General features: G+C 39.4%; 1 protein-coding gene across 1 annotated transcript in view; it reads left to right on the forward strand.

The window, feature by feature from the left end:
- SLC9A9 (solute carrier family 9 member A9) overlaps positions 1 to 16,395 on the forward strand; it is a gene marked incomplete at its 5' end in the record, with an annotated part of 529,192 nt that overhangs the window by 45,243 nt on the left and 467,554 nt on the right. The gene's annotated exons all lie outside the window — the stretch shown is intronic.

Here is a 16,395-nt window from a genome sequence, read left to right on the forward strand (position 1 = left end):
TCTGAGAAACATAAGGTACATGGGGGCCTGCACCAGCCTTTAGGAAAATGGTGGGTGGAACAAGCGTCAGAGGTCAAAGACTGGTGATCCTTGGCCTCATAATCTGACTATTTGTGCTTTAATAAATGCTGGTTTAGTCCTTTGTAACTCTCTCTTAATATTTGTGCTAATAAGTGCTGACTTCCTTTCTCTTTAGCTCAAGGACCTTTGTCTGGCCAGGGGAGAGGCTTAGAGCTCATTAACTCTTCATGAACCAGAGAGGAAAGAAAGATGAACTGCTTTATATAACTCAGGTCAATAACTCAACTCATTAGTAAACCAAAGAGGAAAGATCTTTTACACAGGCAGTACTTAAAGACTCACGCATACTTACATACACACACACACACACACACACACACACACACACACACACAAACACACATACACACAGACTCTAGTCTGGTCCGACCACTTGTCTCATCAATTCCATAAGTGTTCATGCATATTTACATATATATGTATATACACACATGTATACATATATATATATATATATATATACACATACACATATATACATATATACATATATACACATACACATATAATCTTAGTTAGGGTTTCATTGCTGTGAACAGACACCATGACCAAGGCAACTCTTATAAGGACAACATTTCATTGGGATTGCTTACAGGTTCAGAGGTTCAGTTCATTATCAACAAGGAAAGAGTATGGCAGCATCCAGGCAGGCACAGTGCAGGCAGAGCAGGCAGGCACAGTGCAGGCAGAGCTGAGAGTTCTATGTCTTCATCTGAAGGCTGCTAGTGAAAGACTGACTTTCAGGCAGTTAAAATGAAAGTCTTCTAACTCACACCCGCAGTGACACACCTAGTCCAACAGGGCCATACCTTCTGATCCTGCCACTACCTGGGTAGAACATATACAAACCATCACACACATATACACACATACACACATACACATATATACATATGTTGATTTAAATTTGGTGGATCAGGCAGAGACCCCCAAAGCTACACACATACATTTGGTGGGTGGATGGGCAGAGCCCTGGATACCACACTTTATTCCTTCTCTCTGGCCTTCTTATACCTTCTTAGGCAAAAGTTTTTTAGAAAATTACCTCATAGATAAAATGTTAAACAAAAGGGGAGTTTCAAAAGAATATCAATAGTAAGTTTAAAGTAGAATTTCATTCCATAAGCTCATTATAAGTTCAAAGCAACTGTTTCACATGGCCTTACTTTATCATAGTGCTCACCTGTGGTCCTATCCTTGGATCTAACTCAGAATTAATGTTTTTCCTTGATCACAAATTTTCCCAAGCCTATTTCTCTTTTTAGTGTAATTATGAAACCTCACTTCTTATTATGCAGCCATACTATAAACACTGTGGACATTTTATTCTTGATTCTACCTTTATAATATCTTTCTGGCAAAATTTAAAAACTATCCCTTAAAACTTTCTTCCCAAAATTAATAGAGTAAAAATGGGAAGCTTATAAAATCATTATTAGAAATTATGAAATCATTGATTTGTCTATACAACATTATAACATGATGGTACATCTTTGTTGATCTGAAGAAAATATGCTCGATATGGTGGGTTAATGCCCAAGAGTCATTAGATTATGTAATAATGACAGGAAGAGGCATATCAGCTGTAAGAAGCAATTCCAAGATGAAGTTTCTTGATAGTTTGCTCACCCATTGTAGACCATTCATAAAACAGTAGGCCACCTTCAAGAAAATCACCCAGCAGCCTTAGCCTCTCCTACATGGCTCCTGACAATAAGGCTTCAGTGGGTAGCTAGATTTTCTCTGTATGTTTGATCTTCTGATTTAGGGTGCGTGAACCACTTGGCCTGAGTTATGAGAAGTCAGATCAGATTCTCATTTAGCTCGCATAACATATATGGCCTCAATGAATTTCTTCAACCAACTTTGCAGAGCCTTACCAATATTTGATAACAAAAAAAATAGTAGCTATGTGCTGAAGGTTTTCTTCTAGAGGGAAATTTATAAGTGGGGATTTTGAAACAGCTTCAAATATTAGCAGGGTTGTATATGGCTTGGGTGGCTTTGTACTTGATGAACTGTAGAATGTGAGGCTTTTCCCCCTCAATATATTTATTGGTTATACTTCTGGCCCAAAGATTAACTGCAGAGACTCTGGCACACAGTTCACTATAAAGCAAAATGCACTTTAATGTGGCAAAAATTGTCCAATCTACTATGGCATGAAAGCCACACTGCAGAAAGATGTGCAGTTGCTGTGACTGTCATGATGCATCTGTGTTAAACTGTGGGACACAGCCAGCTCTACTTGTGATATTTTTTTAACTGCCTCAGCTGTTGACACTCCAACCAAGAAAGTGACACTGAGCATACACGCCAGTCTTGCCTCCAGCCTTTCTTTTATTTGGTGTTCAGTGTGTGCCAGACAAACATGAGGTGGTGTCTCTATGCAAACCTGAAAGCGGGGATATTTATGTATTGGACACTTATTTACTGGAGGTTAAAACAACTGAGCTCTAGTCTGTAAAAATATACCACATGGTTAAGGTGGTGAAGCAGCTAAAGAGTTTAGCACCTGAAAGTGAGGGTTTGGATGAGCGAAACCTCATCAGAGACTCTCAAGTGGTCATTGAACTGTCTGTGACCTGATAAATACAGCATGCTTGGTCCTTCACAAAGCTGTTTTGAGAGGCCTTCATGACCTGTGTGTGTGTGTGTGTGTGTGTGTGTGTGTGTGTGTGTCTGTAAGAGCTCAATATGCAAATTTTGAACCTGGCCATGGCTTTAAAAATTTATGTCAGTAAACCTCTTCATTCTGAAGAGGAGGCATCATGAAAAGCCAACTAATTAGGCTACTGTTACCATCAGTAAGACTCAGGACCACACAGAACACAGAAGCTTGCTTTAGACCCAGTAGATCATGCTTTCAAATGCCCTACATTCTTGTGTGCCATGCCATATTCACAGAGGGCTCTAAGACACAGTTTCTTGACAAGCATTTGTTGGTACATAGCAAACACCAATTTTAACAGTTTTATATTGTGAGGATCTCAATTTTATAATGGATACAATTTTCAGACAGCTAGACAGTACTTAATTACAATATAATTAGTATTTATTAATATCCTGTTTCCTCTGTACATCTAATTTTAAGTATATTTATATATATTTATATTATGTACCTTTAGTTCTTAATACTTATTGTTTTTAGCTCTGAAATATTCAATAAAAAGTATAGGAAACTATGCATGATGCATATGAAATAGCCTTTTCCAGGATATTCCAATTTAAGAGATGTGGTGATATTCACTTATTAAAATTCAGAATTTATTTTGGTTGTGGGGGACACTATGTATGAGGTGCAGATATCTAAGGTTAGCCTGGAATCTGCTATATAGGAAAGCCTGGCCTCAAACTTGTCACAATCCTCCTGTCTCTACCTTCCAAAAGCTGGGATTTGAGGTGTATGTCACTGTCCTTAGCTTCTTTTAACTGATGCTGTGTGCATAACCAGAAATTTAAATAGTGATTTGGGAAAAAGCTGTTCTGAGACAATCTCCCAAACTATGTTCTTTATTTCAACTGTTTACAATATAAGCCATATTCATGCTAAGTTCCTTTAATTATTTTAGATTTTATATTCTATATTTTATATAGTACTGTATTCATATCATTAATATCTCTCCCCCATGACCTCTTCTTCTTTAATTATCATTTCATATCTATACATACAAATGTATAGATACGGTCTGCTGAGTCCACATAGTGTTGCTCATATATGTGTGTGTCTAGGTCTGACCACTGGTGATTAAATAACATATCAAGGGATTGTCCTGAATCACTGTCTTCTCTGTGAATCACTTGTAGCTTTTCACCTAGCAGAGGGGCCTGTGAGACTTCCTCCATTCCTGCTGGAATGTTAACTAGCATTGTTGTTGTATAGGTCACCATATTTTTGAGATTCTGTGGGTGTGGCTTCTCATCATAAGGAACAGAAGATGTCCTAGTCTTCTGGCTCTTAGAATCTTTCTATCTCATGTTCTACAAATTTAGCTGGGCCTCAAGTGCAGAAGTTGTGTTGTAGATTTATTTGTTGGGCCTAAGCATCTCATAATCATAACCTCTGCATTTTTCACCAGCTGTGTATTTCTGTAACGGTCTCCACCTGTCATTTAAAAATGAAGCTTCATTGATGAGGAATGAGAACTACAGTTACCTATGAGCATAAAGTTGAGTATTTGTAAGTATTTAGAATGCAGTTAGAAGTCAGGCTGGTTTAGGAAAGAGAACTAGATTCTCTTTTAAGGACCAGGATATCACCAGCCATATCTAGTCAGCTAGGTTTACGGTACCTGCCAAATCATTCTCCCCAGTTGAGTGTGCCTCAAGTCCAATGATAAAATGGTTGGTTACTCCCAGGATATAAGTGCCGTGATTGCAGCTTTGGACTCTCTTGCCATCCTGGTTGCTGTTGTAGGTCAAAGCTTTACAGCTATTTGAGGCTATTGATTACTTTTCTCCCTTGGCATCTTGTATAGTCCCTTTCGGTACTATGAGAGTTATGTCTTAGGAAGAAAGCTTCCATAGCAGGCTCAGCGGAATCATCTAAGTCCTGTGTCTGAAGTATGTGGTATCTTCAGCCATAGGAACTTACCTTCAATTCTGGGAGGCAAAAGAAGACAGTATAATGTTTGCATTAATTGTGGGGTGTCTCTTGAACTCCCTTGACCAAAAACTAAAAAGGAAGTTTCTCATGTCATACACACACACACACACACACACACACACACACACACACACACACACTTATATATACATTGTCCTAAGCATTCGTATCCCTGAGGTGCTTTTTAAAATTACATTTTGTTTGTTTGCTCTGTGTGTATGTGTATGCGTGTGCGTGCGTGTGTGTGTGTGTGTGTGTGTGTGTGTGTGTGTGTGTGTGTGTGCTGTAAGGTAGCAACAGTAAGGTAATTATTATGCCTTTTGTTCCTGGACTTGATGGCCATCTGTCCTAGCTACTGAAAAGTGGAATTGCTGGGCTGGCTGTGTGTAAATCTAAAATGGCCACTCAGGACTTTACAAAACGCCAAAATTGTTTTTCCAAAGTAACGTTGCTGGTTTGGGTTTTGTTTTCCCTTAATGTTTAGCAATCCAGTAGGTGCAAAATGAAAGAGCACCTATTTGTGTCTTCTGGGTTATTAAATTGGTTATACTTTTGTAATCCCCCCTTCAATCTGAGCTGCTTGGTCCTTTTGTGAGAAGCTTTGAGAACTCTTTTTATGTTCCAAGTGTCCATTCATATTCACTGAACAACGTCGTTTGTGCATGCATCTCCTGGATTGTGTAGTGTCCTCTTATGGGGGTTAACAGTTTTGTATTTGTTTAATAAGTTCTTCCCTGTCCTAGAACCCCCAAAGTACTTTCTTCTCAACTGCTCTAAACTCTTGCTATTTGTAGTGAGTCTACTTTAGAGGACAGTTTTGTTTCATCTCAAATGCATAGCCAGTTTCCAGAACACCGTTTATTGCTAGCTTTGCATTTCTTTAGACATTTCCTCTGGGTATTGTGGTTTCTATTTCTTGGCTCTCAGTTCTCTTGGAATAATATATAATTGATGCCCCTGATGACACACCTAACTACTGATTAGTCGTAGTTGCTATAGCTTCTTTAGTTTGAATGTTTTATATGGAAAGACTCAGGATATATTATTCTTTAGGGATCATTAGTTCTTTATTTGTTCATAGAAATTAACTACAATATATCCATGAATGTGCAAACATTTTGTGTTTGTAAAGGTCATGTTTCATATTTGTAAAATTGTATACTTTGTACGTATGACTTCCTTAGGGATCCCGCTGGACATGAACGGGAGGGAGCATCTATAGGGGTATCTGTAGCTTCAGTGGCTACCACTGTGGAAACTTTGATACAACTTAGACCCCATCAATAGGAAAAGCGGCAAATCCACACAATCCAAATAGCCACAGCAGGGAAAAGCAATAGCATCATCCATGACAGTGTAGATAAATCTCAGAAATATGACATGAAATGAACACATCCATTATCCCATCATCGTTCGGAACGAACCAACACTGAGTACTATTAAGATACATCCTTGTGGACATGAAGAAATGTGTGCAAGTGTGTGATAAGTAAGGAGACTGAGAACACAGGATGTAGTGCCACGATTAGTGTTTAAGGGGAGCAGGAAGAGAGCAATACAGAAAGAAAGATGGGAGAGATACTTTACAGATGATGTACTGACTCACAGGCTGGGTGTTTTTATGTTTTCTGTAAAATATATTTTCTATATTTTCTGGGAGTTATATTTCTAGTATATTATCATGATGTAGAATTTGTATACATCTTCCATATAACCTCTCCCATGTATCAATTACATTACAAAGAACACAAGAAGGGCAAGAGGAAGGAGCAATTTAATGGCGCTGGAGAATTCTGCTCTGTTACCCTGCAGTTCATTTTCGATCCCAAAAAACTATTCTTTCATCATTTTTCTCCATGTGTTTCAATGAGAAAAATTTGGGTTGACAGGCAGCTGTAGAGAGACAGTGTGCCAAGGGACAGTCTGCCAGAAGCCCCAGAGTCATTCTTGTAAGTCCCCAAACCCCCATGTTTTCCTGCTTTCTTCTAGCCACACTTCTCTCCATTTCCCCTTCTCCAGGTCCTTTCTTCCCAAGCATCTTCCTTTTCATCTCTCAAGAGCATCTGGATTCTTCTGAGTTTCTCTCCTTCTGGCATTTCAGGGAGACCTGTTGGACCAGGCTAAGGACCCGGCCTCCCATCTGCATTCATTTATTCTGAGGTCTGAGCTGACTGGAGTAGCCATCACTAGTATATATGTAGGGCTCAGCTGGGTGGATTTTAATTCTCACAACGTTATTCCTGTGACCTTGACCCTCTGAACACTTTAATTAAAACGGGCTTCATCTCATATCTGATGACTGAATGTGACTCAGGACACGAATGTTGATCTTGGTAGGGCTTTAGAAACATGTAGGGGGCTAGAGAGGCATCTAGGGACATATGCTGATCCGAGGTCTAAAACTATTCCACAGAGAGCCAAAACAGAGATCCAGAAGTGGATCTCCTGCCAGACACAATGGTTGATCAGAAGCCAGCAGCAAGTCAGAACTTTCATGCTTGCCTGTTGTTCAAGGAGGCCATAAGCAGTTGAAGATAAAGATGGTAGGGAAGTGTTGCTAGCCCGGGTCTTGAAACCTGCATTTTGGAGTTTGGGTAACACTTGTAAGGAGCCACTTTCCCCCCTTGACAGGAATATGAAGAGTATTTGGGTATAAAAAAGCCAAAGAGAACAGGCAGGAAATAGTAGAGTTTTGATCCTGGAGGCAGTTTAGTAGGGCTTTCTTAGGAGCTGCATGGGGGATAAAGTGGACAGGGTATGCTGATGCTTGGATAAAGGGAAATCCAATTTCTCACTTCCGTCTTATGCTCACTGTGGGTGTGATGTCTGAACCTCTCACAGTAGGTCTCCTCACCCGTTCCTTAAGCTTCCTGCTAGGCTGACCTTGTTGTTGAGCCTCTTGCTTTTCACTAGTCAGTAAGGAAATGGTCAAATGAGAGCAAGGGCAGTTGACAGGTGAGAGCTATGCATCCCGTCGTTGTCAAACAGGATACGAAAGAGAAGTGACCTCAGCTAGCTTGGCATGGGTTTTCTGAGTACTCAGCTTTAACTCGACTGCTCCGTATTTGTTGTCTCATTGTAAACCCCACAGTCATCAGCACAGAGAAGTATCAACCCTTGGCTCCCCTTTTAAAGACAGGTACCTAAGGCTCCGATTGTTTAGTGACTTTTATGAAATGTCACCGATTCCAGAGTGTGCTAAGCCCACACTGGCAGCTGAAATTACATCCTTGGACCACCAACACATCAGAAGCATTGGCAGTTGGTTGGGGATGTTCAGACTCAGGTGGTACTACAGACCTCTTGAACTCATATCTATATCTTAACCAGAGTCCCAGTTAACTCCCACTGGTACTAAAATGTGACACATTCCCAAATTAGCAGAGAGATTCAGTAATGTTTTTTTTTAAAGGATTTACCAAATGCAGACTATAGGCACGGAAATAATTTCAACCAGCATTTGATCTATATTATTCAGAAGTCAACTAATTTTATGATTCATAGTCACAAGCTTAATTATGAGCAGTGTCCAGACCAAGTACCATATGTGTATTATACAGAGGATAGTACAGAACACTATTAGCTTAGCACAGAGGAGTATCACAGGGAAAAACCTTCAGCGTTCTGCTCCAAGGAATTTAGCACTTCAGGTGTGGGGAGGACTCAACCTGATTTAGCAATTACATTCCGATGTCATTAAATTACAATGGTCCCAATAAAAAGACTTGGAGTCAATCTTAACTACAGCTCTCAGAGGTTTTACTGGCCTATTTCACTCTTGCCTGGTAACCCTCACTGCATGAGAGGCAGGTGAAAAGCTCTCAGTTTCCATGGGCACCCCACATGGTCCATGGAATAATGACAACCGACGGTGATGTCATTGCTCAGTGTTGACGAGCAAGTGCGCTCTTGGAGGTCACTGCTACTCAGCAGGTATTTCAAGTCTGGGTTTCCAAGTGACACTTGGCCAGTCTGCTGTTTGGTTGTGTATCCTGCCTTTAAAATGTAAGGGTGATTTTGCTCTCTTTGCAAGTTCTAGCACTTTGTAAAACTATTCATCAGTTTGGTTTTCTTGGTGTGCTAAGGATACCGTGTCATTTATTTTTCTCCCAAGTAAATTCTGTAACATAAGAAAATTTAAATATAAATCTGGGTGTGGTAGCCTGTAATCTAGAATTTATGGAGCAAAGAGTGGGGGTCAGGAGTTCAAAGACATCCACAGTTGCATATGGAGTTAAAGACTAGCATGGCTACTTGAGACCCTGTCTCAGAAACAAAACAAACAAGCAAACAAACCCCCCAAACAAAAACATTCCACAAAACCCCCAAACCCAAGCAAGCAGAAAAGAATTACAAAGTAGCAGTGACAGTTGCTTGTAGCATGAAGCATTTCATGAGAGTCAATCACTGTTTTGCACAGTTTCCATGAAGCAAATGAACTTACTCGATCCTTCCAGATGTCCATTAAAATAAAACTACATGTATCCATTTCAAGAAAATGTTTCAAACTTGCTGGATCCAAAAAGGTTTTCCAACTTTTGTTATAATTGCAAAGAACTTACAAAGTATTTTGAGAGATCTTCTGATTCATTGTATAGGCTAGTAACAAGCATTTTGTGAATTGAAATGAATAGAAACTTAAGGAATCTCCGAGAAGAATACCTACTTAGAATCTCTAAAGCAGATCCTTATGTCAATTATGAGCTTCGGTCAGCAATAATGTATCAGCATTAGGTTAGAAGCTGTAACAAGTGGACCAGACAGAAAAGATGTAAGACTAGACTGAGGGGATGTGATCATATTTAGAATACTGCCTGCTCTACTCTTCTATAAATCTGCTAATCTAGAATAGAATTTCCACATTTTAAATATTTTACATGATTTCTTTGAGAATAAACAGTCTGTAACTGATATTTTCCCTGGCACCCCCAGTCCCATACTGGTTGAACATTGGCTCCCTTTTAGGTTTGTAAACTCCACAAAGACATTAGGCTTGTAGCCAAAAAATCTTGTCTAATGGCCTTTTCCTACTTCTGTATCTTGGCACTCGGCCTTCTGAGACCAGCTCTAGAAGTGGGACTCTAAGGCTTCTGGGAAAGTCTTGATCTGATTAGCCTCACATCTATAGTGTTCTTCTCAGTCTCAGTTATGAGTCCGAGGCTTGCACTGCAGCCCACACCTAACTTTAGTTCCTCTATGTTAAGGAATGGGCATTAGCTCTCTTGAGGCTTTTGTTTCTTCTCTTTAAGTATCCAAACTGAGCTGCTGACAAGGCCAAGAGTAGAAGAGAGATTTGCCTGAGACTTAGTCTATTATATTGGTGACCTCTCATCAACTCTAATTCAGACCAATTTTTTAACAGGTTGTATCTTCATTTTATATATATAAATAAATATATATATTTGTACCATGTAATGTGACGACAATCCTTTCCTTCCACATTTTGTATTACTAATTGCTTCTGAATCTCCCTGCCCGTTCTGCTTCCAAGTGCGCTTGTTCCCATTGATTTTCTATAACTTAGCATTCCATCACCAAACACTCTTCTTCCCAGGCAAACCTCTGGCTTCTTCCACAACAAGATAAATTGCTTACATGATTGTGAAGATGTTGCTGTTAATTTGCAGCAAAACAGTAGCCATTGTGGGTTGCAGATTTAAGGCCTCCACAGAAACCAGTGACCTGATTATTTCACACTGCACTGCACAGAGCTAAATACAATTACAGCCTTATCCCAGTGGAGAGGAATTGGGAGTGCAGGAAGAGGGAAACATTATCCTAGGAGAGAGGAATGTACGGAGGAACTCATTTGGAAGAATGTATTTACTGTGCCTGATTCAGGTTTTAGGGAATAATTTTACTTCTGGATTCTCTGTGTCTAAGGATAGGCAATTCAGTAAAAGGTTAGAAATATGGCAAGAGGTACTGTTTTCATAACCTTCTGCCCACAGTGTTTTTACATAGTTCATTATATTTTCATTTTATACTGATAAGGAGATGGTCAGGGGAAGCATTAGTCTACCATATGGATACAAACACCAAGCCTTGATTGCTTCCCCAAATGTTGTGAATATTTGTCAGATATCTGGCTCTCTGCAAATGTTTTTCAAAAGTGGTTAAGGGTCTTCCCCACCCTTGAATCAGGCTCTTCAACTCAAACAACCAAAACAACAACACATTGAGACATATGAGACATGTGATAAGTCATGTAAGTCCATATGTAGTAAATGCACCCACATACAGCTTTATTCAGACACAGAGCTTTCAATCTCAATGAGAGTTTAACCCAATTTCTCAGTTGCTTATCACACAAGCTAGGATTTGAAATTTTCCTCAAAGGTGTCTATCCATAAGTGATAATGAACCCAGTGAAGCTGTTCAGGACCTGGAGGTAAAACTTCATGTTATAAAAAGTCTAACACCAGTAACGGCACCATGTTCTCAAATATTTCAAAATGGAATTTAAGTCCTCTAGAGGAAATTAGATACGCAGAGCATGCAGGTTGGCTAGCGTTAACTCATTCAATTACAGCCCAAATTACATGCTTCAGGAGCTGTGTCTCTGAGTTCTTCTTAGACTTCACTGATCTTCCACTGACCTGCAGTTTAGCTTGGCCACTTTCATTGAATTTTTAGGGAGTGAGAAATTGGTTTTCCTGTTGGAAAACAAATACAATCACCCCAAATGTTTTTCTCCTATTCCTTCTAAATTTAACTAATTTTCCATCTATCATATTAGGAAAATACAACTACTTTAAAAGTATCTGCTTATATGGTTGCCAGATAATTTCCACCCACTCTCCTTTTTCCTCGCTTCCAGGCCTCCAGTAGAAAAAGTTACAAGGAATATGCCTCGCTAGCACAATATCGTTCCAAAACACATGCTCTGATTCCACTCTTCCCATGTTGAAAATTTCCCATACTCAGAAAGAATTAAAACATTTCTTGTCTTAAATTTCCATAGAATTAAGGAGATTATAGTCTAATGTTGAGTTGTTTATAGTTATTTAAATATGTTGAAGAATTTTTTTTGAATAGTGATAATAGTCTTTATATGATGCAATTATGCCCTCTTGTCAAAGCCATGTTAGAATCATACCGGAAGGGGACGTGTTAGCATCATACTGGAAGGGACCTGGACTTAGCTCATCATCTGCCTGGTGGGTGAGCTATGAGCTGTCATACTCAGGGGAGGGGCACTCACTATAAAACTGAACACTAGCATCTAGGAGTATTCACAAGGATTGGGAAGAATAATTATTTATCTGTTGAATGTGACAAGAATGGGATCATTTGATATAATACAAAAATGTTAACTATAGACCTAAACCTACAGTCATAAAAATGTGTGAATTTGAGACAGGAGGATCACTCAGAGTTCAAGGGAATCTTAGCTACATAGTGAGTTTAGGGTCAGCTTTGTGACTAGCAAGACATTGTCTCAAAAAACTCCCCCTAGCCAAACGCCCTTTAGTCAGCTGTTTTATAGTGCAATACTTTATAGATATTATTAGCTGACTTAATTAGTTACCTTCCCTCTCAGAGCTTGAGAAGGGCGTAGGAAGCTTGACACAAAGGCTCCTCATTGTGGGGTCAATCCTGAAGGAAAAAAAGATACAGGAATATTTTTTAGATGATAGTTTAGAAAACATCTTTTGGTTTTAAGCTGAATAATAGTTATGACATCGATAATTAACTTTTCAAGATAAATTTTAGCTTTATCAAACATCATCAAAAATTACCTAAAATATATTTTAAAGGAATGGCATTTTTTTCCAAAATACTTTAAAGAGTTGTTTTATTTTGTGTATTAGTATTTTTCCTATGTGTATGTCTGTGCATCACTTGCATGCCTCGTAGCCATGGAGACCAGAAGAGGGCACTGAATCCCCTAGAACTGGTGTTCTATTCAGCCATGAGCCATAGTGTAGGCACTGGGAGTTGAACCCTGGTCCTCTGCGAGAGCAGCAAATGTTTAATCTCGCCTCTGTAGCCCGAGAATATGTTTTGACTGAAAAAAAAAAAGACTCTTGGATAAACTTTTTGATTCCAATTTTCTTTTGCTGGACTGAGAAGGAGGGAGGCCACTGGATACTTAGCTGATTTCCTCCATAGCTTGATTATTTTCCAGGCAAGTGTGTGCTTGAGGCAGCTGAAGTTCAAGAAGCTCTTGACTGTTTGTATTGCCATGAAAAGGTTATTTTTCCAGAAAAAGCTAGAAGGGCCAGGTTTCAGACATGACCTCAAATTTGTATATCCTTTACCCCAACTATGGAGAGTTCTAAGTTTCTCTGAAGATAATTTCCATGCTAAGAATAGTACCCTGAAGTGAGTTTGTAGAATTCTTATGGTGAGAAGTCTTAAACTGTACAACCTCTCTCAAATAAAAAACATGTGTTGAGAAATATTCTCCTCTGTTGAAATGATGTTTCCAGTTTAGTGCTACAAAACCTGCACCCCTGATGGAAGGGGAGTACTGTGTGTGGTAATATAATAGGGTAAAAAACCTGATCTAGAAAAAAAAATCCCTGTTTATAAATTCTGATTTTTTGACATCAAATAATATTTTAGGCTTCTTTTTTCTCTAATGAGACAGCTTCTAAAAATTCACAAGCTTATAAAGAAGCTAACTCAGAAAAGTAGCCTTTAGACTAAGTGAAAGGTTTCCTGGTTTCTATTGTACTTTTTGGACTTGAAGAGTTGATTATGTAATGTCTTAGAATTTGTTTCAGTGCCTCCCCTTTTATTGTTTAGACATAATGATTTTGTACAGTGGTCACTCTATTGTATATGTCAACTAAATCAGAATCAAGAACAAATACTAGAGATACATTTTTTTTACACAAAATTTAATTTGAGAGAGTGGTGATGATTTCCATCTCCAAGGATGGAGAGTTACGTTAATAATTTTCTTTCTGCAGATGCGAACGGCAGAGCATTAGAAATCCCACCCCTCACTTAAGACACCACACATTGGTAGAAAGTGGTAGAAAATTGGTTCAGTGTCCCCAGACTTCAGATTTAAAGAACAGATATTTAAATTTTGACGGTGATGTATTTTGTTTGGAATGTGGATGAACGTTACATTTTCTCAGCTTTCCAAGGATTTGCATCCAGACTAGATTCATAGCACAACTCGAGCTGGTAAATCTAGAATACACTTTTATGTCTCTAAACCTGCTCAGAGTCAGAGCTGATTTTGAATGTGTTCAGAGACATCTTCTTGTGTTATTCCAAATGCTGATCTCAAAATCGCTTCAAGGGTCACATTGCTTTGCCCACCGAGATGAAGAGGTGGCCCTTTTTAAGGCCTGTTTTAAGAAGCAGGTGTGAAATGTCATTTCTGTAAGATTGCTTGTGGATTTCAGAGTCTGTCAGACCCTAAACATGAAGGATGGAATATGGGTTATATTAAAATGCATGGTGAGAAAGCAGGGGCAACTGTCACCGTGAGGGAAGCTGAGTTTCCTCTCTAAAATATACAAAATGAGAGCATCAGGCGACATAAATGGCCTGATCCTCAGGGCTGAGCAGCCATCAGCTTTTGCATCCTGCCCTCTGGTGGAAGATTTTATAAATAGCAATCTCAATAGTTCCACATTTATTTGATAACATTTTCTGTATAATCATGTTCAACTTTTGGCAAAATACATGGCAAGTATCAATTAATCCAACCACCAAATTTTATCTGCAGATGATAAATGACTCACTGAGCTTGAAAGAAGTGAATTATTCATTATAGAGTTCTCCAGTGTTCCAGGGAAGATATTAATTATTGACTACCTACTAAGTGCTGAGAAGACATAAGCATCATGTCATCAAATTCTGTCAACTCTGAGTTTAGTCTAAGACATTTCTTTATTATCCCCATGGCTTTAGCATCTTCCCAGAGGAGCTGAAAAATCTATCCGCACACTGCAGACTGTTGCATACATAGGCACTAAGTACATCTTTTCGCATCCTTCCTTAAAGAGAGACCTGTAAGGAGCTGTATCAACAGGGTTGGACGCCTCCTTGTCAGAACAGGGTCCTGAGATCTGGGGTCAATCACAAAGTCAATGCTGGGAATGGAAGCAGGATTGTGAGAATAGTCACAATGTGTCTATAGTCAGGTGGCAGAGACAGCATAAAACCACATGCCTACCTGCAGTGACTCACTACTCCCAGTAAGGCTCTACCTCCTCCTCTTCCTCTTTCTTCTTGTTATTATTGTTATTATTATTAATTATTTTATTTATTTATATCCCAAGTGTTGTTCCTCCTTCTGGTCCCCCTCTCACAGAGTTCTTTCCTCAAACCTTTGCCTCTGAGAGTGTGCCTCCCCTATATCTCCTTACTCTTGATCATCAAGTTTCTACAGAGTAAGGGACATTCTCTCTCACTGAGACCAGACAAGGCAGCCCTCTGCTACATGTATACCAATGACCTCAGACCAGCCAGTGTATTTTCTTTAGTTGGTGTCTCAGTCTCTGGGAGTTTCCAGGAGTCCAGGTTAATTGACACTGTTGACAGGTGCAGATACTCACAGATATGCACTGGACGCAGGAGGACCCCTATGGAAGTGTTAGAGTAGGACTGAAGGGGATGGCAACCCCATAGCAGGCTCTACCTTCTAAAGCAACAGTTCTCAACCACTGGGTCACAACTCCTACCAGGGTCACATATCAACTATCATGCACATCAGATATTTACATTAGGATTCATAGTAGTAGCAAGATTACAGTTATAAAGTAGCAATAAGACAATTTTGTGGTTAGGGGTCATCACAACACGAGAAACTGTGTTAAAGGGTTGTAGAGTTAGGAAGGCTGAAAATCACGGTTCTAAAGGATCTACGATCCTTCCAAACAGTACCGGCAGCTGAAGACCTAATGTTCAAACATATGGGTCTATGAGAGACATTTCACAACAAATTGCAATAACCAGTGAAGTACGTGAGTAGCTGGGGATGAAGCTGAGAAGGGCTGGGAGCACACTGGATCATATTAACCAAGCTCCTGGGGTACTGTCAGATCAGTCCAAAAGGCTCATCTTGAATAGAATACGATTTTATGTATGTACGGTGGCCATTGCATCTCTTCACTGCAATAGAAACCCTAATGGAGGTTAAAGACAAGAAGTTAAAGAACTTAACTTGGAAAGACCCAGCAACTCTCTGTGGCCCAGCCGTTTACCCGTTTACCTGTCTAGGATTATAACTACTTACAGGAGTTGTTAAACAGGCATTTGGGAAGAGCCTTCACTGGTACTAGTGGTGAGTTTGTGTGTGTGTGTGTGTATGTGTGTGTGTGTGTGTGTGTGTGTGTGTGTGTGTGTGTGAGAGAGAGAGAGAGAGAGAGAGAGAGAGAGAGAGAGAGAGAGAGAGAGAGAGAGAGAGAGAGACTTAGTAATTCTGGCCTTACTTTTTGAAAGATTATTACTTTTCCCCCTTGTTTTAATATATGTAACATGATGTGCCTACTCAGAGAAGAACAAATACATGTCAACAATTATTATACATGTGACACAGACAATCATACTTTACATATGTGAATCCATCCCATCCTCACACTCCACAAAATAGGCAATACCTTGCTCTCGATTTACAGTGACAAGACGAAACCCAGAAAGAAGAGAGAGCTTCCTGAAGGTCATGTGGCAATTGGGATCTCGTCTATTAACAGGCTTTGCACTGTGCTTATAACAGACACATTGCAACTTGCAAGACC

Source organism: Micromys minutus (assembly GCF_963924665.1).
Source record: "Micromys minutus genome assembly, chromosome: 21".
Lineage (NCBI taxonomy): Eukaryota > Metazoa > Chordata > Mammalia > Rodentia > Muridae > Micromys > Micromys minutus.